Source organism: Schistocerca gregaria, chromosome 4 (genome assembly GCF_023897955.1).
Source record: "Schistocerca gregaria isolate iqSchGreg1 chromosome 4, iqSchGreg1.2, whole genome shotgun sequence".
Classification (NCBI taxonomy): Eukaryota; Metazoa; Arthropoda; class Insecta; order Orthoptera; family Acrididae; genus Schistocerca; species Schistocerca gregaria.
The window spans coordinates 217,289,278-217,313,595 of record NC_064923.1 but is presented as its reverse complement, the minus strand read 5'-3'; the positions used below and the strand labels follow the sequence as shown (position 1 = coordinate 217,313,595).

At 38.8% G+C, this 24,318-nt stretch overlaps 1 protein-coding gene across 1 annotated transcript in view; it reads right to left on the bottom strand.

Annotated features, from left to right (window-relative positions):
• LOC126267092 (protein eyes shut) overlaps positions 1 to 23,662 on the bottom strand; it is a 275,518-nt gene extending 251,856 nt beyond the window's left edge. Inside the window, exon 1 of the mRNA XM_049971959.1 lies at positions 23,410 to 23,662. The gene's annotated coding sequence lies outside the window, so the exon portion shown is untranslated. The remainder of the gene's footprint in view (positions 1 to 23,409) is intronic.
• Between the last annotated feature and the right edge of the window lie 656 nt (positions 23,663 to 24,318).

Below are 24,318 nucleotides of genomic sequence, written 5' to 3'. Positions count from 1 at the left end.
ACCTGCCAAAGCAAACAGGTGGCACCTGCTCATAAATACTCCCCTTGGCTGGGTGCTTCAAGACTCTGGTTACTACTCCATTTAATCTATGCAGACCTCTTACTTGGATTTTTATTTACCATGGATATTAGGTATTCACAATTTATCATGGCCAATACAGGAACCGGATTCCACTACATTTCTTGTACGTCTTCAACATACTGGGCATAGACTATACACGCACTAGCACAGATCTTCTCCATAGAACACTCCTGGAAACATGGTTACCAACAACAAGCCTCAGTTCATTTCTTCCAAAATTACATGTCATTGTTCTTCCAATGCCATTGCCCTAGTGCACACAGAACTTTTCTATCTTGCATCCAAAGGATTATCAGACTGTTTTGTTCACATGTTTAAGTCACAATTAGCAAAGTCGCAATGCCATCATGATTTAAATGAAGCTCTGACTCTGTTTTCAGCACCTTATCTCTCCACCCCTCAGGACAACAACAACCCCACCGAAAAACTCCGTGGATGGCAGCACCATTCCAAATATCCTTTCTCCATACTATGAGAACTCAGTCTCCCCATACATGGTCTCAACACCACCATTATTTTGTCAAATATGATATCTGGGCATTGGTTTTCTCCAAAAATCACTGCAAATGGATCCTGGAAGTGGTCACCCACTTATTACGACAAGCTAAGGTGGAACTACCACTACACGATGAGTCCACTGGTTCTAAGAATGTCAAGGAGGTACACTCATGGAAAACAGTGATACCTCCCAGCAGTGGATTGTCAAGATCTTTAATTTGAAAGTCAGACATCGCCCCTCCCAGAGTCTTGGACAAACAGCAACATCACAGTAGCCACACAGTCCACATCCTACAGCCTCTGTTGAGGACATCCAGTCCCCGGTCCACACACCAACTCTGATGGTCATCAACCTCGGCCCACCAGGGCCACCAGTTCCATGGACATGGGCAGCCAAGAAGAGATGTCATGTTCCTTGGACACCGAGATGTTCCACTCCCTCTCGTCCTTGCAGGGGCAAAGGGATGCTGTGTACGAGATGTAGTCCCTACAGAACTGCAACCACGGTGATGGTGTACCTGCAGCTTAACCACGAAGGGATTGCATCAGTAGACAACTTCAAGGCAATTTCCATCAAGCACTGGGCCAGGTGTCAGCTGCGTCTGCAGTTCTTCAATCAGTCTGGATCGGAACCTTTGTTACATACAACACTGTGCCGCAAAAGCCACTGCTGAATCAGGAAGCTACCGTCATCTGCCTTCCCATGACTAGGTATTGACCTCTGCTTTGCAGATGATCAGGAACTTGGTATCGGCCATTGACCTTCACTACATTATTTTGTTCTACTTCTGATGAATATTACACTTTGACTGTTTGGTCATTCTGGCATTCGGCTTAAATTCAGACTTGTGTAAATTCAGTACTACTCATGAACTTTCACAAACTATTGCAGTGATTCACTTTTGTCCAACAGAGTAGTATTTTGGTTTATACAGTTTTCAATAAAACTGTTCTACATGATCTACCTGGGATGTGTTCCCATTGTGTCTCAACCAGCACAAGACTTAGCACCTTATATACATTAATGTGCTTACATCAATAAATATGTGATGATATAAATCAAAGAGAAGCAAAATGGCACACTTGGTGACTATGTCCACATAATCTTCTGTAAATGCAGGAACTTACATTGTATTAAAACCTTAAATTACGAGTAAGTACTTCTTCTTCAATGAATAACCATCAGTTTCAAATAAACTTTGAAAAACTAAGCTTTAAAACTGCTTGGAAATCAGTACAGAGTTGCAAGAATTATTTTCACTGTACTTCATTAAAGACAGTTGATAGTTGTAGCAAAGATAGTTGAAGACAATTTCATGAGAAATGTAGTTGTATGTAACAAGTGTTTTGCAACTAACTTCGTAACTAAGTTACATAATGCAGGTTATATTTATGAAATGCAATATGACATATTATGTTTATATAATGTTATTTAGACCAAAACTTAGACTCAGAAGTGTAAAACAGGTATCTGACAGGTATCTATATCTAAACAATATCACACAGAAAACGTATCTCCACCTTCCTCTTCTGAATATGGCAGTCGCACTAAACAAGGTGAGAAATATACAGCTATAATGTTTTTGACAGACAGCAGAAGAGTTTTCAAATGTATATTAAAGTAGTTTGCTCTTAACAACTCTGTCTAAACTACAGAGAAATTTATGAATAGAATTCAGTTGCCAACTGAAAACTGTAAATGACCAACATACAATCATATTAATATTTTTAAGTCTCTTTCTCTGCAATAATTTATTCTAGTGACACATTCCACATCATTATCATGAATACAATCTACAGAAAGTGGAATTAACTAACTATATTCTGTGAATCAGTGAAGTATGTGTGGCACTGTATAATTTTTACTATAACCTACAGCCTATTCGGAAATGAAGATGCCTGTGCAGGACAGAGTTGCATCAAACCAGTCTTCAGACTGAAAACCACAACAACAATGTAGTCTATTAAAACAACAATACAGTCTATTATGATTCCTTTCCAATACAATCATGGATGGAGACAGAAAGTAGTAAGGATTCTGTAGAGCTCTTCAAAAGGTCATTCTAATTATACCTGGGGGAGACCTTTTAGTAACATCATATTGAGTATTAAGGGAATCAGTTATGGTAGATCCCAATATACATCTAAGCAATCACAGCATGTAAATGCTGGCACCCATAAAACAGCAGATTGGATGTACCAATATACAGAGAATAAATGCAGATGAACTGCTCATCGTCAAAGCCTGCAGACAGCATGGTGCAACCATTCTGATCAAGTGTATTATGGATGACACAGTGACCAACTGACTGTTAGATGCTGATACTGGTAGGGGACTTGAAAGGTCTCCTGGCACATACCGATCTCAAGCTCTGAGATTCAGAAGCATTCAGATCTGGAATGAGACTGCTGTGAGCTTTGTTGTGCCAATAATAGCACTGTATGTAACAAGATGTATGACACACACGAAACATCCATAGACTTCAAGAAGAATGTAATAATTCCAATTCCAAATAAAGCAAATGCTGATAGATGTGAATATTATTGGACTATCAGTTTAATAAGTCATGCTTTGAAAAATACAGACATGAATTCTTTACAGAAGAATGGAAAAAAAAACTGCTAAAAGTTGACCTCCAGGAAGATCAGTTTGGATTCCAGAGAAATATAGAAACACACAGGACAATACCAACTGATTCCACAGAAATTTAGGATAACAAGCTACCAAACTCTCTAAGAACGTACACGGGAAATGTTTTTAAAACAAAATTAAAATATTTTCTAATAGAAAAATGTTTATATTCTTTCAGTAAATTTTAAGATAGTGATTGTAGCATAAGGCATTAGCATATCAGTTGTAATATGATAAACGTAAAAAATAGGCATAAGAAGCAACAGCTACAGAATATAGTGTACTTTATAAGTATAAATATAACAATAGTATTAAGTCTGACGTTTGCAAAAGCCATCATTACGATGGCTCCACGCAAAGAAAATGTAAATAAATAAATAAATGTAGAAACACACAGGACAATACCAACTGTATAGCATACCTCAGAAGTCAGGTAAAGGAAAAGCAAACTGATGTTTATAGCATTTGTAGATTTACAGAGAGCTTTCAGTAATGTTGATTGGAATACACTCTTTGAAATTCTACAGATAGCAGAGGAAAGCACAGGGAATGAAAAGCTATATACAACTTGTAGAGAAACCAGACAACAGCTGTATCAGTCAAGGGGCATGCAAGGAAAGCAGGTGTGAGAATCATGTGAGACAGTCTTGTAGCCTATTGATAATGTCATTCAATCTGTACACTGTACAAGCAGTAAAGGAAACCAAATAAAAATGTGGAGTAAAAATTAAAAGTTTAGGGAGAAAAATGAAAACTTTAAGGTTTATCAACAACATTTTAATTCTGTCAGAGACAGCACAGGACTTCCAACAGCAGTGAATGGAATGGACAGTGTATTGAAAGGAGGATATAAGAAGAATGTCAACAAAAACAAAACAATGGTAATGGAATGTCGTTGAATCAAATCAGGCAATGATGAGGAAATTCAATGACGAAACAAGACACTAGAAATAGCAGAAGAGTTTTGCTATTTGGACAATACAATAACTGATGATGGTCAAAGTAGAGAGGATATAAAATGTAGATTGACAATGGCATGAAAAGCCTTTCTGAAGAAGAGAAATTTGTTACAATCGAATAGAGATTTAAGTGTTAGCAAGTCTTTCCTAAAGGTACTTGTCTAGAGAATAGCCCTGTACAGAAGGGTAATGTTAGTGATACACAACTCAGACAACCAGCGAATAGAAGCTTTTGAAATGGGGTGCTGCAGAAGAATGCTAAAGATTGGATGGGTGATCATATAATTAATGAGGTGTTGTTGAAGAGAAATGGAGAGAAAAAAATTTTGTGGGACAACTTGACTAAAGGAAGGGATCAGCTGATTGGACACATTCTTCTGACACATAAGGAGATCACAAATTTAGTACTGGAGGGAAACATGGGTAGCAAAATGTGAAGAGGGAAACCAAGAAATGAATGTGTTAAGCAGTTTGAAAAGGACATAGGTTGCAGTTGTTATTCACACATGAAAAGGCTTGCACAGAATAGAGTAGCATGGAGAACTGCATCAAACCAGCCTTTGGGCTGAAGACAATAACAACAACTACTACTACAACTACAACAACAAGATAACAACAGATATTACTCACAGTTTTTAGATGAGGAAGGTCCTCTTTTAACCAGAACATATCTCATAAAAAACTGTAATCACACCTATCTACAACAAGGCTAACAGAAATGATCCACAAAATTATCATCTAATATCTTTGATCAGTTGTTGTGGAATCTTGGAATACATTCTAAGCTAGGGCAGTGTAAGGTATCTTGAACGGAATGATCTCCTCTATGCCAACCAGCATGGAAATGTCAGTCACGTGAAACCAAACTCTCACTTTTCTCCCATGGCATCCTGAAAACCATGGACCAAGGCAGTCAGATTATTTATTGCCTTTCATTCGACTACATTCCACACCAACATTTGTCATCAGAAGTATGATCATACTGGACATCAAGTAAACTTTGAGACTGGACTTAGAATTTCTTAGTGGGGAGTCATCAACAGATGTAGAAGTAACTTTGGATATGTCCTAGCGTACTATGATCGGACCTTTGCTTTTCATGTTGCATATTATGATCTGGCTGATAATATTAAGAGTAACAACATATTTCTCACGAATGATCCCGTTATCTGTAATGAAGTGCTGTCTGAAAGTATTCAGTCAGATCTTGACAAGATTTCAAAGTGGTGCAAAAACTGTTTACAAATAAAACATTGGTGCAATATACCCTACAATAATGCTCAATTATGTGAAACCCACACCAGATAGGACTAACAGGGGATACAGAACATATACAAAGGAAGGCATCAGAAGTGGTCACATATCTGATCAACACTTGGGAGAGTGTTACAGAGATGCTGAAAAACCTGAAGGGCCAGGTGCTAGATTAGACTACAGCAAGCACAGAGACATTTAGGCACTCACTCTTCCTGGTTTCCATATGTAAATGGAATGGGAAGAAGCTCTGATAAGTACTCTCTGTCATGCAATTCACAGTGGTTTGCAGTGTGTAGATCTAGATTTAGATGCTTCACCATACTCTTCAATTCCTGGAATCCTAGTGTCCAACAAGTAGATTTGTCAGATGGCATACTGCAATGTGAGATTTCCCAGGAAAAAGACTACACAGGCCAATGAAATAATAATTACTATTTGTTAGCGAGTAGCTTACTCTAATGGTTTTTTGGGCACTGAATCCACATCAGGCCTCAGATTTTTTCCTTATCTCACACAGTAATTTATTTTCCGATATGGGAAAAAGTTTTACTGAAGCAGAAACATGACAAATACTTCATTATTTAAAATAAGGGAAAGGCAACCACTCACCTATAGTGGACTGATGCATGAAGCACCGAAACACATCATTATCACTAGCTTTTGAGCACTAGCTATTTTTCTAGCAAAATTCACACACGTAACCACACAGACAGCCAAATGTATGCTGCTGTGGCCAAAAGAAAATTGATTATTTGAAGTGAATTGATGGTGTTGGGAAATGGTGAAGAGGGTTGGTGAGAATGGAAGGAAGGGATAGTGGGAAAGAGGCAGCTCTTTGGACAGATGACTCCATGGCCGCACAACAAGACAAAAAGAGTAAAGAGGATGGACGAGAAAAGATGTCAGAAGAGGGGGAGGGATGGGGGGGGGGGGAGAAGAGAGAAATGTGATGTGAAGATGAAGAAGGAGAAAGGGAGGGGAGAGGGAAGGGACTGGGGTTCAGAAGGGAAAAGAGGAGGAAGGAAGAGAGAGAGAGAGAGAGAGAGAGAGAGAGAGAGAGAGAATGCCCATATGGGTGGGAGGGAAGGAAGAGTTGTGGAGAAGCAGTGTAGGACTCGGATGGAGAAGTGATGTGGATATAATAGACAAGGGAAGAGATAAAATGAGGCAGTGGGGACAGGTCAGCACAAGTTTAGGCTAGGGTATTGCAAGGGTGCAGCATATACTGAGGAGACAATTCCCAGCTGTGTAGTTCAGAGGAACTTGTGCCAGGAGGAGTATTCAAATGAATTGCATTGTGAAGCAGCTGTTGAAGTCTTTTGTGTTGTGATTTTGTATTATATTAATAAAAACAATATACATATTCTAATGTTTTCCTGACAACAGGAGACTCTGTGGTACTGGGGTGCAAGACTCACACGTCTCTCGCGGGTGATTTATGTATTGCGTGCAGCCAATCTTCTTCTCAGGACAGACGGCTGCATCGATCTTCACAATGCTTCTTCTCTGAAGATTATGTGCTGGTTAGGGAAATATTACTGAACTACTTCTCTACCCTTAAAATGATTCATTATTCTCAGAATACTTTTATATCAACTGTGCTATATTTTCTTCTTCACAATAAGACAACTACACAAGTCTCATAAGTCAACCATGCCTGTAAAACCTTAGTACTTAACGTATATCATTATAGTCTCTTTTGGTTTTAATAACCCTTGTCAAAACAGTTCTGGCTCCTAGCAAGTCAAACAACAGAGCATAAGAGACTCTAGATAAAATCTATTTCATTTGTTCCCAACAGACTATTTCACTGCCAAAGAGTAGCCCTTGATTACTCCTTTTAATGAACATATGGCTTCCAAGGCGTGTGCAGCCACCACCTGTCAGCGTTGACAGACCGTCACAACTTTAGTCTCCTCGTAACACATGCTCGTTCGGCACACACATAAACTGTGGTGCAGTAGACACATTTCCACTCTCACACACTCATACTTAAAATATTGTGTGTTTGAGATGGTGAAATACAACTGTCTCTAGAATTTACCCCGAAATTATCGAGGCACTACAATATATGAATGAAAATAAATTTAAAGAATAATACAATTGCATTAGTACAAATGTTTTGCTTGTATGAATTTAGGCTATTTGGACTTCCTCTCTTACATTTTATTTGTAGATGCAGGCAGCCGACTGCAGCAGCACCAGTGCATGCCAAAAAATTATGAAAATCTGCCTTCCTGGGCAACATTCCACTTCAATAAAAATACTTAATACTGTTTTTTTAAGTCTTCTCTTATTTATACACACATACCATACAAAATACTCGTAATATTTTGTACTTTAAGCAATCCATCGTAACCATCCTTTCCCATATGGGAGAGAGTGAAAACAAATTCATGTACAAAGAAAAATGAATGATGGTTTTTCTTTCATTTGTCTGCGCCTTACCACACATTCATAATTAATGTCTTTTTAACCTTTCCATATCTGGGGGGAGGGAGGGGGGGGGGGTCTTTCACCAGTTTGGCGACTGGATGGTCAAGTTTGAAGTTTGCCACAGTTTTGTAGTGGCCATTCGTGCAAGAAGACAGTTGGTTATTTGTCATGGTCACATTGAATGTTGGACAGCAATTACTGCATTTCTGATACTTAACATGGCTGCTTTTAGATGTGGCCTTGCCTTTTATTGGGTAGGAAACACCTGCGACTGAAATGCAGTCGGAGGTGGTGGGTGAGTGTATGGAATGGTTCTTGCACCTGGGCCAACCACAACAGGAATGACACATGGGGTGCAGGATTGGGAGTAGGATTGGAATAAGGATAGACAGGGATATTCTGTAGGGTGGCTGGGCAGTAGAACAGTACTTTGGGGATGTCGGTAGGGATCTGCGTAGGAAATCCCTCATCTCAGGGCACAAGAGGTGTCGAAGCCCCGTTGGAGGTATGGTTGAGCTTTCCAAGGCCAGGATGATCAGGCTGCTGGTCAGTGGCTGATTAAGTTTGCAGGTTCTCACTTTCAACTTTTTTTGACAAATTTTTAGTAGTTCCTTTTCTCCCCCAATCATTCACTTATGAATCCCTGCTCACTCTACCTTCACTAATTCTGAAAACTCTTCTTTTCCCTTCCTCCAGTCACACATGCTCTTTCTAAAATTCTGTCTGGCACATGGTACTTGCCTAATGAGTTTACCATTAAAAATGGCATTTCAGGTTGACATCCATCCTATTGCAAGAACCTTCACCTTTTTCAATTCCGTCAGTTCTTCACTCTCACTAATCTCAACCTTCTTAATCATACAAACTAAGCTCAAACGATACTTGATAGCCTCTACTCCTTCCACAAAATCCTTTTACTGTGTGATCCCAACTTCCTGAATGCCTTCATTGCAAAAGAAACTCTTGCTCTTTAACAGTTGGAACATAATCCCCAACACCATCTGAGGAAGCTGTCCCAGCTAGACTGTCTGTTAGCCAAGAACAAACCTACCTCTCTGATAGAACGTACTCTGTCAACACCTCATAGCTCCCCGACCATGTCTTTCTGACCTAATCTGCCTTCCACATGCCCAAAAGCTCCCCCCACCATGAAACACACTACTCCTGAACACCAACACTGTAACACTATTGTCAATCTTTCTGCCAAAACTCTGATCCTGCAGAAGTCTCATTATTTTCAAAAAGGCTCACCTTCAACCCCAAACCTAATTTCAACCACGGTGCCCTTGTAAGGAACCTACTTTCCTTTACTTGCTCCTTGCAGTAGAAATATTACTTCACTACATGAAACACTGATGACAGCCAACCAAAACACGAACACAGCCTTGTCTAAAACAGTTCCACCCACCCTCCAACCACAATCCACCTTACATTCCATCCAATCATCATCTGGTAATTTTTCAGGAATTCCTCACTTCCAATCTGCCCTCACCTTCTTTTCCTAAGTGCCTTCATGGTCAGTCCAACATCACTCCTACAGGACACAGTGCTATCTGTTACCAGAAAAACAATCCTTCCCACAATGTTCCCACTGCAATGGTCATGAATTGTAGTTATTATGTGGCAGAGGGCCTCCACCAACTTTCTGACACCTCTGCATACAGATGTTACAACTATTACACCATCCCAGAAGTCAAAAGTGACCTAAAGCAGCTCCAGTAAGGCCTATGATCCGTCCCAAACTCGGACACCTCAACCCATATTCCTCTTCACAGCAGTAACCCGTTGCACTCCTACCTTTTAGCTACTCCCCCAGCTCCATAAACCCAGACTCACAGGTCTCCCTATTGGTGATCCCATTGTGGCTGGTTACAATGCTGCCCAACACTTCCAAACTACTGCCCGTAGCCTCTCATCCTACATTCAAGACGCTGCTCACTTTCTACACCACCACTCCACAGCTCCTGTCCCATTGCCACCAGACTGCTTGTTGGTCACTGTGGATGTGATGTCCTTGTACACCAACATCCCCCATGGAATACTACATTTCTCAATGACCCAGACACTAAATCTGCCACCTCTTGCCTAATTGTCCTAACCAACCACATCTTGATCCACAATTATTTCACTTTTGGATGCTAAATCTACAAAAAAGTCCATAGTATTGCCATGGGTACTTGCAACTTATTTATGGGCCATCTGGAAGAATCCTACCAACCAACTCAACACTGAAACCACTTGTCTGGTTCAGATTCACTAATGACATTTTCATGATCTGGACTCACAACAAGGGCAGCTTCTGTCCTTTCATTCATAATCTCAACACCTATTCCCAAATCTACTTCCTTCTCAACCCATCAAGCCACCTTCCTGGAAGTCAAAGCTCACCTCTCCCATAGCTTCATAAATACATCTATCCACCTTCTATCCCCCTTATCCATAAACAAATCTCCATTGCCATCTGCTCCTCTTGGAAGTAGTAAACCTGTTAACCAGCCACTGACCAACACTGACCTGATCACCCAGTGTCACCCTAACCTTGAAAAGCTCAACCACATCTTCCAACAGAACTTCAACTACACGTCACTGTGCCCTGAGTAGAGGGATATCCTACCCAAAATCCTACTCACATACCCCAAAGTACTGTTCCCCTGCCCACCCAACCTACAGAATATCCTCATCCATCCCTATTCCCAATCTTATCCTGCACCTCATGTATCATTCCCTTGTGGTCAGCCCAGGTGCAAGACCAGTCCCATACACTGACCCACCACCTCCTACTGCAGTCCAATCACAGTCATTTCCTACCCACTAAACATCAGGGTCATATATGAAAGCAGACATGTTCCAGCTACACTGAAACTGCTGTACAGCATTCTATGTGACCATGACAAGTAACAAGCTGTCTACTCATGTGAAAGGCCACAACAAAATTACGGCAAATCGCCGGCTTCACCATCCACTTTTTGAACATGTTGCAAACCACAACACAAATGACTTCAACAGCTGCTTCACTACACTGGCCATTTGGATACTTTCTTCCAGAACTAATGTCTCTGGACTACACAAATGGAAATAGTCTCTCCAGCATGTCCTGCACTCTAGAAATCCCCCTGGTCCAAAGCTCCGCTAACCTATTCTTTTCCCTTCTAACCCACCTCCCCCACCCTCCACACTGGGAGGTTGATAGTAACACACAGTCTTGAATCCATATTTTCATTTCATAGAAGCACAAAACAGCTGGGAATTGTGAACATAGAAGCAGCTGCTGTTTCACCCTATGTTGTCCAATGCCACATTGATTCCATTGAAGAACAGCCATATTTAAGAATGAGAGATGGCATCTGCATCCTACATCTATACTCTGCTAACCACCATTAGGTGCATGGCAGAGGGTACATCCCATTGTCTCAGGGTTTCTTCCTGTTCCATTTGTGAATGGAACACAGAAAGAATGATTGTTTGAATGCCTCTGTGTGTGCAGTAATTATTCTGATATTATCCTCACAACCCCTACATGAGCGATATGTAAGGGGTTGTAATATATTCCTAGAGTAAACATTTAAAGCCAGTTCCTGAACCTTTGTTAATAGACTTTCTCCAGATAGTTTACATCTATCTTCATGAGTTTTCCAGTTCAGTTCCATCCACAAATTAAATAAACTGGTGACCATTCATGCTGCCTTCTGTTAGTCCTATGTGGTATGGGTCCCACACACTTGAGCAATATTCTAGAACCAGTCTCACAAGCGTTTTGTAAGCAATCTCCTTTACAGACTGATTGCACTTCCCCAGTATTCTACCAATAAACCGAAGTTTATCACCAGCTATACTCACGATTGAACCTATGTGATCATTCCATTGCAAATCCTACAAAGCATTATACCCAGGTACTTTTACGAGTTGGCCGATTGCAACATTGGCTCATTGATATTATAGTCATAGGATACGACTTTTTTTCATTCTGTGAAATGCAAAATTTCACATTCTGAACAACGAGAAAATTGCCAATCTCTGCCCCAAATTGAAATCTTATCAATATCTGACTGAATATTTATGCAGCTTCTTTCAGACAGTAGTTCATTGTAGATAACTGTATCATCTGCAAAAACTCTGATTTTAGTATTCCTATTATCTGCAAGGTAATCAATATACAACATGAATGGCAAGGGTCCCAATGCACTTCCCTGGGGCACACCCAAAGTTACCCTGTGGCACGCACGAAGTTACTTCTACATTCTGGTGATGACTCTCCATCCAAGATAACATGCTGTGTCCTTGCTACCAAAAAGGCCTCAATCCAGTCACATATTTCACTTGATACCCAATATTATCGTACTTTTGACAACAAGCATGCATTTGGTACTGAGTCAAATGCTTTTCAACAAAACCAAGAAACACTGCATCTACCTGGTAGCCTTGATCCAAAGCTTTCACTATAACGTGTGTGAAAAGTACAAGTTCGGTTTCAAAAGATTGATGTCTTCAAAATCCATGCTGGTTGGCATTAGGAGCTCATTCTGATCAAGATACCTCACTCACTATGTTCGAGTTTAGCATATGTTCTAAAATTTTACAACAAATCAATTTCAAGCATATTTGGTGGTAGTTTTGTGGATCACTTCTACAATCCTTCTTGTAGACAGGTGTGACTTGTGCCTTTTTCCAAGAACTGGGCACGGTGTTTTGTTTAAGGGATCTACAATAGATTATAGTTAGAAGAGGGACTTATTCAACCACAAATTCAATATACAAGGGGCTACCCAAAAAAACTAGAATTATTTTTTAGAAGCTATATATTTTCAAACTGTTTGCAAAACAACCTTATCCCTTCCAAAATACTTTCCATTACAACTAATACATTTGTCCCTAATACATTTGTCATATGCTTGACATTGATTTGTTGTAAAATTTTAGAACATATTCTGAGCTCAAACATAGTGAGTGAGGTATATTGGTCAGAATGAGATCCTAATGCTAACCAGCATGGATTTTGAAAACATCAATCGTTTGAAACCAAATTATACTTTTCACACGTGACATACTGAAAGCTATGGATCAAGGCTACCAGGTAGATGCAGTATCTCTTGGTTTTGTCGAAAAGCATTTGACTCAGTACCACACCTGCGCTTATTGTCAAAAGTATGATAATATTGGGTATCAAGTGAAATTTGTAACTGGATTGAGGCTTTTTTTGGTAGCAAGGGCACAGCATGTTATCTTGGATGGAGAGTCATCACCAGAATGTAGAAGTAACTTTATGTGTGCCCCAGGGTAGCTTTGGGTGTGCCCCAGGGAAGTGCGTTGGGACCCTTGCTGTTCATGTTGTATATTAAGTCGCACAGAGCCAGGTCAGGCAAGTAAGGAGTGTGGGGCAGTGGAACCATGCCATTTTTAGCCAAAAACTTTGGGTGTGCCCCAGGGAAGTGCGTTGGGACCCTTGCTGTTCATGTTGTATATTAAGTCGCACAGAGCCAGGTCAGGCAAGCAAGGAGTGTGGGGCAGTGGAACCATGCCATTTTTAGCCAAAAACTGTCTAAAAGAGTTGGTTGTGTGTGCAAGTGCTTTGTCATGGTGGAAGAACCAGTCTCTTGTAAGCCACAAATGAGGTCTTTTTGACAAACACTGTTGTACAATCGTATTAAAACTTCCAAATAAAAGTTTTGATTGATGATTTGACCTTTGCAAACAAACTATGAATGGTCCTTTAGTATCAAAAACACAAATCAGCATTTTCTGATGTTTGATTTGACTTGATGACATTTTTTTGGATGGGGTGATGATGATGTCTTCCGTTGGCTTGACTATTGCTTTGTTTCCAAGTCATAACCATAGAAGCCTGAATCATCATAAGTAACCTTTGACAGAAAATCTGGATCAGTTTCAAGCTGTTCTTTCAAAGCATGAAATGTTTTGTTATTCCTTTCAATTGTCAGAAACTGAGGAACAAACTTGGCAGAAACCCTTTTCATTCCCGAGGGTTCTGTTAAAATTCACTGAACTGAGCTCCAAGATAACTCACCAGTCTCTGACAATTGATCAATTGTCTGTCAATGGTCTGTGAACACAAGCTCAGAATTTTTTTCCTAGTTTCGTCGATTCAGACAGTTAATGGATGGACCAGAACGAGGTCTGCTATCAATCGACATGTTGCCATTTTTAAATTGAGCAAACCTCTCATACACTTGGGTTTTTCCCATAGCATCATTTTGGTAACTTTCTTTCAACATTAATACAGTTTTAGCAGCATATTTACTGAGTTGAAAACACTGTGGAATTGATCTGAAGGTGCAAAGTAGACCTAGTTTTGTTTATAGTAATATGCCTTTTTCTCTGTATACCCGCTCATGCAGGAAAGTTTCTAATGATGAAAAAATGCATGTATGGATGAAAGGACTCAGTGTACTCGCTGAGAATGTAACAGTAACTGGTGATATTACTTTGTATAATAATTATTAATAAAGTGTTATCCTTGACTCCTGTAACCGGGGGCGTCAGCCGAGAACCGCTAGATGTACATATGGTAATCAAGGGCTCAAGGATGCAATAATTTGATAAAATTAACAAAGCATAGTGCCGCACTGCCCACTGGGCACCTAGCCGGCCGGTTACGCAACCCTCCTGGTTCGGCACTAGGCCGGCACACCAGCAGACGCGCGCTCTTAGTACAGCTACAGTGCGCGTACGCTATATTTCTCTCCCACCAGTGCGCGCAGAGTGTATGTCCCTTATCAGCACGTTGAGTAACGAAGGTCACGTGTTCTCTATATAAGCGGGCAGTGCACGCATGCAGAATCATTCCACTGTGAGCTCTATCTGCAACAGCACTGAAGCACTATGCCTCGTCGACGTGGCTATCGTCATCGCCGCCACCGCATGCCAGTTTATAAGCACATAATCAGCCTGGAAAATAAACTTGGAGGAAATGGCACTGCACAATCTGTTATTCTTAATGGACCTATCTTTTTACGTGGATGTTGATTTAATTTTTCACTCAATGTGGCAACTGGAGCAGCTGGCAGTTTACACTCGCAATTGTCTGCTGTGAGAACGCATCGCTACCCCGACTAGAATCGTTTGCCGACCGAGATGTCATCGCCCACAAGACCTGGCACTGTGGAATTGACCCGAAGACGCAAAGTAGGCCTAGTTTTGTTTATAGTAATATGCCTTTTACTCTGTATACCCACTCATGTAAAAAAGTTTCTAATGATGAAAAAATACATGTATGGATGAAAGGACTTGGTGTTGCTCACTTAAACTTGCCATCAAAAAAACGAGAAAAGAATAAAACAGTGCTAGAAAAAAAAAATCACTGCAGAAGAACAGAACGAGCCACAATGAGTTGCACTTTACATGCCTAGCAGCAGAAATGTGTACTACATGAGCCCCAGTCACAGCATCCGCTACCCCCTGATGGGATCTGTCAGGGATTCTATCGGAGCTTAGAGATTTGTTCCACATAGTGATTTCAGCTGTTTCTCAACATCACTGACACTAATAGTTATTTCATTCAGCATTTCAGTGGTACAAGGATTGAATTGAGGCAATTATCCTGGGTTTTCCTTTGTAGAGGAACATTTGAAAATGGTGTTACGCATTTCAGATTTTGCTTTGCTACTATCAATGCCACTTCCTGTCTCATTCGCTAAGGTCTGGTTACTAACTCTCGTGCCACCAACAACATTTAAATACAATCAGAATTTCTTTGGGTTCTGTGAAAGATCACTTGACAACATTCTGTTATGGTAGTCCCTGAATGCATCAGGCATTGCTTTGATGGCAATACTTTATCAGCTTCAGAGTACCTGGTTTCATGTGCACTGGACTGCAGAATTCAGGAGCACAAGGATCTTACTCAGTTATTTCAGCCAGCAATGGTGTACTAATACATCACTCCAACATTAGCTTGTAAAAGCTGACAGTTAATTATTATCATGTGGAAGAGGGCCTCTGAAGTAATCCTAAGATGATGGAGAACTAGAACTTCGAATTTATTTGCTCCAATAAGTTGTTCTTGGTTCGTAACATTGAAATGATAAGATTACTTTGATGTATTCAATGAGGATGAATTTATAATAGCTCTGTGTCTCTAGTTACTATTGTGCAATAAGAAACTGAATTCTGATTTAAGTAAAGCATGGTTTAGAAGTCTTGCCTTGTTATTAACTTTTGTCAGTAACTATTTCTGAAGAAGATGAGGCTATATTCGCAGTACTGCAAATACACAAATAGGCCTATTTAAGTATAAAAAAGCACCTTTTTTATATGTGGTTTATTGGCAATGTTTACAATTTTATTCCCTTTGTTAAAAGCAAAAGCTCTCATATCATGTTGGATAATGTGCTCCTGAGATGTAGTGACTTACAGACAAGTTACTCAAGCAGCTATGTTCTTCAAATTTTGCAGTTTGAAGTACTTCTCATTGAATTTACTTAAAGACTACGGTGTTGTCTTACTCTGCACACTTCCATTTCACTCTGCATTGCCCCGTTGAGAACAGCTCTTATCAGTTTGACTGAGAGGGAGGAGCCATAAAACAGGTGGAACCATTCTTTATTAGTCAATTGTTTATTATATTCTACAACTGGTAGGGAGAACATTGTACCACTACTAGTCATTTCCTTTTCTGCGCTGCTCGCGAATCGAGTGAGAGAAAAATGTCTGTCTATATGCCTCCATAAAAGTCTTAATTTCTTTTATCACATCTTTGTGGTCCTTACACAAAATGTAAGTTGGCGGTAGTAGAATCATTCTGAAATCAGATTCAAAAGCAGGTTCTCTAAATTTTCTCAAAAGTGTTCCTTGAAAAGAATGTAGTCTTTCACATAGGGATACTCATTTGAGTTCTCGAAGCATCTCTCAACATTTGCATGTTGATCAAACCTACAGGTAACAAATCTAGCACCCTGCCCTTGAATTTCTTCAATTTCCTCCTTTAACCTGATCTGGTGGGCATCCCAAACATTTGAGCAGTACTCCAGAATGGATCACATTAGCATTCTACATGCAGTCTCCTATACACATACCTACTTGGTGAGGAAAACTGGTACACTGTGATAAGCTGTACTGTCCGTCTCTTCTTACCAATCATACCAATATTTTAAATTTTATTTCCGATTTTATTAGTGTACAGAATGAGGGAAAAATGACTGTCTATATGCTTCTGCATGTGCCCTAATGTGTCTTATCTGTTTCTCATTCCCTCTACAAGAGGTAAACAATGGTCACAGCACAGTCATCACAGTCTTCTTTGAACACAGGTGATCTACATTTAACTAATAGGGTCTCGTCAGAATATCTTTTTCTTTCAACAATTACCATTTAAGCAATTATGTTACACCTTCCTGTGGGCTATATAAACATGTCATGGTCCTAACAGGGGGTTCCTCAATTTTCTGACTGATCATTATCACGCCTACTTGACACTGACTCCAAATACAGGAACAGTACTCTAGAACTGATCACACAAGTCACTTGTATGTGATTTTGTTTGTGGATGCATTGTATTTTCCCAGATCTCGGCCAGAAAATCTGTCTTCCATTTGGCCTCCCTAATACCGCCTTTACTTGTTCATCCAATTTAATATCACCTCTTAACATGACCACTAAATACTAAACCAATAGTACTTGCTCAAGATGTTCACCACTAGTTTTTGTACTGAGGTGGTATAGGGTTTTTTTTCTCTTTGTTATGGATATAATCTTACATTTATCCAATTTTAAAGAGAGCATCCATACATTACAGTCGGCAGAATTTTTATCCAAGTCTTTCTGCAGATCCTTACAATTGTTTTATGGCAGTACTTTCCTTTAGACAACTGGATTGTCAGCAAACAATTTTATGGTGCTACTGATCTTATATGAACATCATTTATGTACACTGAGAGCATCAGAGGTCCTATCACCTGCCTCCATACCCAAGTGGCCAGCACATATACTGCAACACGGAGTACTTGGGTTCAGTTCGCAGTGCTGCCAAGAATGTTTCTTTAGTGGGACAACTGAAACGGGGTCCACTCACCCATGTGTTACTTGAATGAGAAGCAGCAGCTCTGTGGAGATACATCACCCAAGAAAGTGTTGCTACCTCCAAGCCCCTTCTTACCGCACCTATACAATGACATATGACAAAGGGTGACAAATCCACTGATGAGCACCACGTGGTCCTCTGGTTGTGATTGTTGATTCAGTCTTAGTTTAGAGGCAGTATTTTACGCTCCTGGTGTTACTTTTATTTTCGTAGAACATTCACCATCCACTACAAGGTACTTGGTTCTATTGGGTTGGTGCATAAGTTTGTGGCGTTTTTCCATAAGTTGAATAAACACAACAGACACAAGTAACAGAGACTTCTAGTCATTAATAATATATTCTCTTTCACTATTTACAACAGTGTGCCTATGGTGTGGTAGCTTTTCAATTCCAATACTATAGAAATCACGTAGTTTTGAAGCAAAGAACTCATTGAGCCATATTCAGAGTGCACTTTAATCTGGAAAGGAAGTTTCTTGAAGGTTGTTTGATAGAGAGCGGAAAAGATGAAAATCTGAGGGCTCAAGTTCAGGTGAGTAATGTGAGAGCAGAATGACCTCCCAAACCAAATCAGTATAGGTGGATGCAGGCGCGTGTTATTGTGGAGTAGCATCATTTCACACAGACTTCCTGGGCATTATTCGTAGATTGAGTCTGCAATATGTCTTAACTGTTGACAATAAATATCAGCAGTAATGGTTACACACAGGGAAGCAATTCATACTACACCACACCACTGCTGTTCTTCCAGATGTATAACATTATCTTTTAAGGGTTTGTGCAAGACTTTGTAGGGGGAGCTGCTCCTTTGTTTGAGAACGATCATTGCTTTCTTTTCCTTGCATTAGCATAAAGACACAATTTATCATCACTAGTAACAACACAGGATAGGAATGATCAGTATTGTTCACGAGCCAATTGGTGATAAGCAAGCACATATGGCTAATCGCTGATTTTTGTGATTTTGACTAACAGCATGCAGTACCCATACATTCAATTTTTGAATGTTCTCCATTGCAAGCAGATGTCACACAATTTTGGAATGATCACAGTTCATCACATTTGCCAGTTCTCAAATACACTGATGAGGATCATTGTGGATTAATGTGTTTAAACAATCTTCATCAAATCCCAAAGGTTTTCCTGGATGTGGAGAGTCAATAATGTCACAACTATCCCCATACTTGGCACAAATATTTCTGGCTGTCTCTGCTGCTGTCATTCCTCTATTGAACTCAAACAGTAGAATACGTTGCAAATGTTCCCAATTTCTCCACTTTGCACTCCATTTTCTGACATCTACAAATACACTCACTATCTCTGAATGACAATATGTAAACTCAAATAGCACAGCAAAATATAAATAAAAAATGACAATTGATAAATAAACACATAGCAACCGGAATACCAACATGCAAAACAAAATTGCTACAAACTTATGCACCAACCTAACATTAATCAGACATTCGTCAAGGCAATAATACATTTGCAAATGTATTCCACATGATTGTTTCGCGGGGCTAGTGTTGGATAATGTAGCACACTGTCAAATGCCTTTTGAAAATCTAGGAAGATGGAATCTATCTGTCAACCTGCATCTATTGTTTGGGTGACACAAATAGTCATATGGCATGACTGACTGGGAGACCCTTAAGAAGAATGTTCAACCGCTTGATGCAAGTCTATAAACCGATTGCCACTTCAGTAAATTGTGTGCCCTAACTTCAGTAATCCTTCCAAATCACATGTCATTTCTAGCATATCTTCACATTATTGAGAAGTGAAGGCAGACTGAAAAATTCTGGAAAAGCCCCTAATGTGAAACACAGCTTGCTTTATGCTTGCGAGATGTCATGTATGAATAAAGCAAGCTTTGTTTCACAGGAGTGATTTCTCTAGAATCCATGCTATTTCTTTGAAAGAAGCTTGCTGAATGTCAATGTTTGATCATAAAATATGCTCTAGCATCCTACAACAGCCGGTCATCAGTGTTCTTGTTCTTTAATTCTGTGCATCTGAATTTTTATCCTTTGTAAGTAAGAGTGACCTGTACTCTTTTCCAGAGAGGAAATCCTGTGCACGAGATTTTCAATAAGCATGAGCTGGGAAAAGGGCAATTCAACACCACATTCAATGTAACCTCTAATTTGAATTCTATCAGGACCTGGTGCCTTGTTCTCTTTAAGTAATCTTAATCTTTTTTTCAGGTAAAAGTATCGATATCTCTCATTTGCAAGTCTGTTTAATGAACAAATATTAGTATGGTAGTTCTTCATGTGTGAATAAATCGTGGTGTTTCTCTGATTGCTGATATGTCCCAGTACATTGCAACAAGCTTTTGCAGAAATGGGATAGTATCCAAACATAGTGAATTTTCATCTCTAGTGAGTAATTAGATGCTTGAATGATAGCATTAGTGTCAGAGAAGATGATAAAATATCTTTTCTTATCAAACCTTTACAAACTCATTGGGTTCTAGATTAAAAAATTACCTGTTAAGTTAATATTAACACCTATTAAGACAGCTTAAGTAGCCAGGAAGTGTCCAAAAATCCTGGCCTCAAATTTAACTTTTACTCAATCTGATTTCACATGGCTGAGTTTTACGGGAGTAAATGATCACTGGATTCCTTATGATTAACTGTAAAGGAGCTATGCTGTTAATAAAGGTATTGTTAGACACACAAGATCTGCTATGCATTTCATTCCCTCATATAATTGTGTCTTTACTGTCATCATAATTTCTGTCTATCACAGAATAGCAGTTACCTATTTGCTGTTAAGGATGGAGACCCATTTACCCTACCCTCTGCTGCTTGTCACACAGCTAACAGGAACCTTCTATAATTAAACCAAGATAAAAAAATAATTTGTTAGAATGGTTAGTAAAATACTTATTTTAATTTTATTTTAAATTTGCAAAGATTCACAATGATTTGCTTTATCACATGCAGATGATTGTTGAAGGCATTCACATAAGAATGTTTAACTATTCACACCAATCTGAAACGTAAGTCTTTAACAAGTAAGCTATCTAATAACATATTTGCACAATCAATATGAATAGCAAGTTTTGTAATGAGATTGTTTTCCCAAGGACTGCATGCCATGCTTTATTTTCCTCACACCTGTGCTATGGATTTGAAATATGGGAAGTAAAAACCACATCAGGATCCCAATAAGGTACTGATCCTTCAATAAAGGCCTATGAGAATCATCCTGAAATTGAGTAGAAAGAATCATGCTACAGCTGGTTTCCAAAAGCTGGTGTGTTGGGCACAACAAACATATATAATCTAAAAGCTGTATTGCTCATTTAAAGACTGCATCCCAAGATTTATTCTGTTTTTTATCAGTTCAGTACTAGGAATAAAGAAAGAAATACATCCACTGTCTAAGAACAGCACTCTATGAAAATGGCCCACAATATGCAAGATTAAAATTCTCCAATGCATTGCCAAGAATAGTTATGAACCTTCCTAGACTGAAAATTAACTTTCAGCTTGAGAAATTCCTTTTACAAAAACCTTTCTACTCATTAGAAGAGTATTATAGTGAGGTACAGAATAAAAAGTAAATAGCAGCAAACCTTTTATGTGCAATCTTATCCCAAGTTCATCAACAACATCGCCAAGTTTATCAACAATATCTTCAGAAGAATGTGTTGTTGTGTTATGTGTCAAGAATCATAACCTATCAATCGCTGGTATTGTATAATGATGTGAATCATTCAATGATGAATTATTATTATTATTATTATTATTATTATTATTATTATTATTATTAATACTACTAATCCAGGCATTAACACTGAATCACACACAGGAAAGCAAATATTATAAATATATTATGTATCTGTCTCACTTTTGTTAGGCCTATATGTCAATCATAATTCATACAAAATATCTCTGGTTTAATAGTGATGTTCTAGTGGAGATGATTTAACATCTGACTTTTTGTCTTCTTTGAAATTACTCTAGAAGTTTAAAGTTAATTTCTAACCTATGTGTGGCATGAAATGATCTCATATATAAAGTGCTGTCAGCAATTACACACTACATTAAAACAATGAGGGGGGAAAATCGTGGGTACTAATCACCAATCCACAACTCTTCAGGACAGCTATTTGCAACTAAATCAATGGATATAAAAAAAAACATTCAGAACCGCATACATCTATATGGTAACCAATAATAGTATGAATCTTCCATTTTTCAATGTGGTTACAAATTTCTAAACTGTGATAAATACATAGAATTCATTTATTTGTCTGTAAACATCTGTTATGTTGTACACAGCTTCGTCAGTGCATACATAATTCTATAAATGATTATACAAGTGGATAACAATGACAATATTATGATACAGATATTACTTATCTTGTACTCATAAAATAATTAGTTTCTTTACACAGATTGCAAACCAGTTTGTATGTCAAAAAATAATAATTTGGTTTGTTACAACCAAAATTATAGTTTTAAAATCATCTTTTTTCATTAAATACAAATTCAGTTGTGTTATAAATACTTTTTCTCTCAAACATGTCTCTACCATTACTTTAAATTTATTTTCAAGTAATGCCCTCATGTCATGTGGTATACTACCGAAAAATATTTTGCTAACAAGTAGAAAAGAGTCCATGGAATGTCCAGTAAATTCCTGTTTCTGTGTTTTATGTGAGTGCACATATGATCTGCTTTCATACATGTGGTCATTCTGTTACGCATGCATGGACTGTATAAGTATTCTGTACTCAATGACGTACTGCCTGCAGAACGTTAAGTTGCAAAAACAAAAAATTCATCTAATGGCTTTCTTCTGGCAGAGGGACAACCTCTGTTGCTATAGCAGAGTTTCCCCAAAGAAGTATTCCATAATGCACAACTGTGTATGAATAAAGGCCTTTGTCATAAGTATGAGCCCTTTATTCACATAATCTTTCACCTTCTACAGAGATACAAACTTCTTGTAACTTACTGCAGAGCTTTTTTGTGTGTATAATCCAGCTCAATTTACTATCGAGGTACATCCCCAACAATTTTACAGAATGCTAGAGTTCATTTTGTCAATTGTTAATATCACTAACGGAAAAGAGGTTGTACTCAATTTTACGTTAATTTAAGGTCCACCTATTTTCATGGAAGCCTGAGCTGACTTTTTCATCATAGAGTTGTTCATTTGTTCGAAAAAGTTCACGTCATTCTGTGAAGTGAAAAAAGTTGTCATTGGCGTATATCATGGATTTATATGTCAGTGCTATTACTCAAGTTAGTAACTCGTCTCACGTTGATCCGATATCTGATCCTGTGCAAACTATAATTTCGAATTATTCACTACAGAAAGCCCATTGTTCTTGCACTTACAAAACTTATCTTAGTGGAAATCCTATGGCTTCGCTACTGACAATCAGCCAACCGCAATTGTAACAATTTCCAAAGTTCATACGCACTTTGATAATTTAGTGTAAACATTGCTATATTCCTAATATTATTTCAAGGTTTATTCACGCACATCCATCCCGAATAACATCATATAATGCTCAGCGCCAAAATACAGCAACCACACACGTCCGCCTCCGTTGCTTAGGCGGATCTCTACGCTAATGTTAGCATGCCAAGCAGCGTTGTCAGGCAACACAACTACGATGTTGAGCGCAGCTTAGGTTGAAACTAGCTTCTCCCGTATCCAGCGTACAGTAAGACCTATGATTTTTTTTTTCAAGTTTGAATTAAGACTCACGATAATGAGTCTATGACTTTTTTCATAAACATTTTGCTGCACCAGCGGTAGAAGGAAATTCAACGAATAAACGTTTAAAATAGTGTACAAAAAGGGTTTCGCTTCGAGCACCTAAAACAAGTATTACAGCATGTTTTAATCACAAATAAAAAAACTGGAAATCATTTTGCTCAAGCATTAATCCAAAAGAACTATAGGTGGGTGAACACTTCCTTTACGAGCAAACCTTTCTATAATATAAAAACAGAGGACATGTGATGCGCATACATTTTACAAAATAAATAATAATTCTATATCTTGAACAATTCGCTTTGCGTAACAACACGCAACACCTTGTCGCACATGGCTTCTGTATTGTCTCTCACAAATCTCTAAACGTAAAATTCGGGGAGTGCACGGTGAAAGTCAGCAAAATTTTTCCCAGAAATGCATCGTGCAATTTACAGTCACAGATGCTTATAACTGAATTCATTAAATCCTGCACGGCACTTATATGAAATAGGAGCTCGATGTAAGTAATACATATGCTTACGAAGTGGTGATAAGCTTGTTAAGCACCGTGTCATATGGTTCTTCCTTTTGCTGGAATTGTATTCCGCGTGTATTTCTACTTTCATGTACCGGCATTCAATACTATACCGATTACTTTTGAAAAACGGGAAACCATTCGTGGAAATTCTT